Here is a 3741-nt window from a genome sequence, read left to right as displayed (position 1 = left end):
TATAGAGCGCAGTTGTTGCCCGAAGGCGTCCAAGCGCTAACATGTACACTAACGTGTAGAGGCATTAATGTACTCTGATTTCGGCAATGATCCAGCATCCTCCCTCATCCGCTTTATACTGAACCAGCTCCGCTTCAGATTTCGCTTTAAAAATCAGAGATACGTCTTTAGTACAGTGCAATTGGCCAGTAATCACTTTATTCTCCACCCATGTTTGTTTTAAAGAAAGACCTCTACATTCCTGTTGAGTTTCCTGTAGCATAATCATTTGTGATTTGTGTTCTTATAAGTACTGCAATATAGCTCACTGATTTTTTAACCCTCAGCCCATTTACGTTCAAACAAAGCATTGCAAAAACCTGGGTCTTACTTACGTTTTCTTCATCCTTTGCACTCATCTTTTGCTTTCAGATCGCTACTCCCACTTGGTGCTTTCATTTTATGTTTATTTACCTGACTCTAGGACTCAAAACACTTTGAAAAATTTTCCCCATGCTTCCTATACCATGTGTGCCCCCTAAGGACCCCACCCAACCCTGTAACTAGGCCTATCAATTGCCTGTTTGAGCTCATCCCAGAGTGAGTGTTGATAATCTTATCTTCCTTACTTATTTATTTTTTCCAACGCCCCCCCTTCTTTGCTTGTACTATGAAATTATCCATATCTTCAGATTCTAAAAATGTTTACATTTTATTTTGCCGCATAACCTTCAGGATGGCAGGGAACCTTGGTTGAACACTAGCCCCTAGCCCTCTAAATTCCCCCACTCTATTTCTCGACACCCACTGTCTTTCAGCAGTCTCTTTGGAGATATCAGATCAGATCTTAAAAGTGGCCCCCAATGTTTGCAATGATTTTTATTTCAAAGCTCAACTTAACAGTTTCTCCTTCACAGTGTAGGATAGAAGGTTTACTAGAATCTTTTGGGGGGTTTTCTGCCACATGTGTATATTACAGGGGCCTCTATGCACATGCTGGATTTCTCCCTCAAGAATGGCCAAGCCATCCTCCTGTGGAAAGGTGCCTTTCAGTAACTTTATCAAAAAAGATTTGATATCTGTCCTCTCTATTTCTTCAGCAACGCCCAGGATTCTGACGTTGTTCCTCCTTGCATTGTTCTCCAATCTCTAGTTTTCTGGACATAATCTTTTCTGTTAATTTCAAGTGTACTACCTTTTGGGTGTTTTCTTGGACTGCTGTCTGGAAACCTTGCATCCCACTTTCTAAATCTTGAGTGTGTTGTGCTAATCTCAATCTTCATCTCTAGGCTGGAGCAGGTCACCTGTACCTCTTTTTGATTTGCCTCGTAAATCGAAAAATGCTCTTTGATTTGCTGTGTTAATTGACCTAACATTCCCTGAACTGTGTCCAACCCTTTAGGATCGCCAGTACCTGAACCTCCAGTTACTAAAGTCCCGCCTAGGACATTACTCTGTTCAGTCAGAGTTTCTCCAGCATCTACGTTTAGCTCTTCTATTGTCAAAGAGGAGAATTAGTTTTGTGTAGAATAAGCAGGATGAATTAAGGCATTGCCTTGTTCCCCAAATTCCAAGCCTTTTGTTTCACTTATTGTCCCTACACGATTAGGCTGGCTCTTCAGGTCCTGGGTGTCTCCACTTCTTTCCTCACATTCTTCTTTTTTTAAATCTGATCTAACCTTAAAGTAAAATTTTGTTGAAGGGGTAATTTTGTGGAGTTTAGTGGCTAGGGAGCCCTGCTTGTCCTTTGGGTTGGCAATAACTTTTGCTTTGGTTAATGATTTCCTGCTAGTGGGATGTTTGGCTGAGCGGGTACTGCCTTGAGATCTTATCTGCTTAGCTAATACATTAACTGGTAGTGGAGAATCCTTTTTTTTACTCTCTATTTTATATACATTTGCTGCCCACTGGGAGTTATGGAACCTTAATGTGTACCTGGTGGCGTCCCTTGTTGCTCCTTTTCTTGCTTCCCAAAATGAAGCTTCCCTCTTCCACACTCCTGAAATGTGCTGGCTATGCAGACGCTGGCACTGACTGCATTGCAACCTCACTGCAGGAGAATGCCTTGAGCTGCACGGAGCTGCTTGAAGGGGATCCACCTCGGTAAACTAAAGTGGCGTTTCCTGAACCCCGTTCTAGTAACCAACCCCACGGACCCTGCAACGGCTTCAAGAAGGGGGGTGACTTCCTCATCGCCCCTTTGAAGGTAAGCTGGACCATCATATCATGTCAGCACTTCCCTCAACACTCCCCTTCGGTAACTCCCGACGGGTGCCTCAGCCGGCTGCCATGTTTGCAAGCCCCTCCCAAACGTCCATCTTTTGGCACAGATGTTCTGTTGTGAAGGAAGCCCAGCTTGGGACTTCTTTATGACTAGCAAGCAGGAGAATAACATTGCAATATGTCAATTTGCCAAACTATTTTCCTTTAAGATAAGCCATGTTCACACTATAGTACTGGAGCCAAGTGCCCCATGTGAAAAAACATCACACAATCCAGTGAGAGGAGCACCTTAAAAAATTGGTGGTAGTGATGATGAGAGAGGGGAATCAGCTCAGAGCACGTTGATTGGGGATAATGAGGAAGATGTGGATGACAGCTTTACAATCAGCATCCCTCTCCCTAGCAATGTGACAGCATCACCCGCATCAGCAATCTCCAAATGGCAAAAGACTCAGATGCAAGAACCACCACATACAGGGAAGATTTCCTCAAAATGCACATTTAATCTACCACCTCCTGGTTCCCACCTGTCTCCAGTTGCCTGCGTCAGTGGCACCACAAAAGAAAACAATCCAAGCTACTATTACATTAAAGTTTAAGCAGGAGGGGCCCTATGAATGCAACCACCCAATGGCATGGTTCTTCAATGGGAAGCTTGCTAAAAAGTTAGTGCTTTACCTCCTCCCTTTTTCTTTTGTGGAAAGAGTGGTATTTTCAGAATTTGTGGTGGCCATCTATCTGAAATGGTAGGTTCCCAAGCTGGCCCTATTTTGCCAGAGTTGCTGTTCCAGCGCTCCATCAAGATGTGCTGTAATCAGTGGGACGCGCTTTGCAGCAGAGTGCTGTTCACACCATCCACCTAACAGACATGGAGACCAGTTCTCAAGCAACTGATTACATGTGTATTACTGCACACTGGATGTCTTTTGTGAGGGTTAGGCAACAGCTATCTGCAGGTCTCATCACTGAAGAAACTTTTAAGGGAGGTCAGCGGCATGCAACAGTAGCGATGTTCACCATGGAGAAATCCCATACAGCTGCAAACATGTTGGAAGACTTTAACATCAAGGTGTTTTAATGGCTGCGATCAAGAGGTCTCAGAATTGAATTTGCTGCCACAGACACTGGCAATAATGTAGTCAAGGCCATGCCAGATGGTGGGTATTTCAGGACCCTGTTTTTGAAGCATTGCATCAACCGGATTGTGCAGGACTTTCTCATAAAAGTAAGACATAGTCAGCAACATACTAGTCACCTGCAGAAGAATCTGCACTCATTTCAATCAGTCTCTTAAAGCTTGGAAGCAGTTGAGGATCATTCAGTGTACTCAAAGAATAGTGGTTAAAGCCCTCATACAAGACCTAGTGCCAACACATCGGAACCTGACTTATTACATGTTGCAACACCTGTTTGAGCAGTACAGACCGATCATCTACTAAGTCCTTCAGAAAGGTGAGGATGCAACAGGGAAAAACATGACCATGAAGGTGGATAAATGGGGGTTAGTCAAATGTCTGACACAAATGGTACTTTCTTTTG

This window comes from Lissotriton vulgaris, chromosome 7 (assembly GCF_964263255.1).
Source record: "Lissotriton vulgaris chromosome 7, aLisVul1.2, whole genome shotgun sequence".
In the NCBI taxonomy this organism is placed as follows: domain Eukaryota; kingdom Metazoa; phylum Chordata; class Amphibia; order Caudata; family Salamandridae; genus Lissotriton; species Lissotriton vulgaris.
This window is presented reverse-complemented; position numbering follows the sequence as displayed.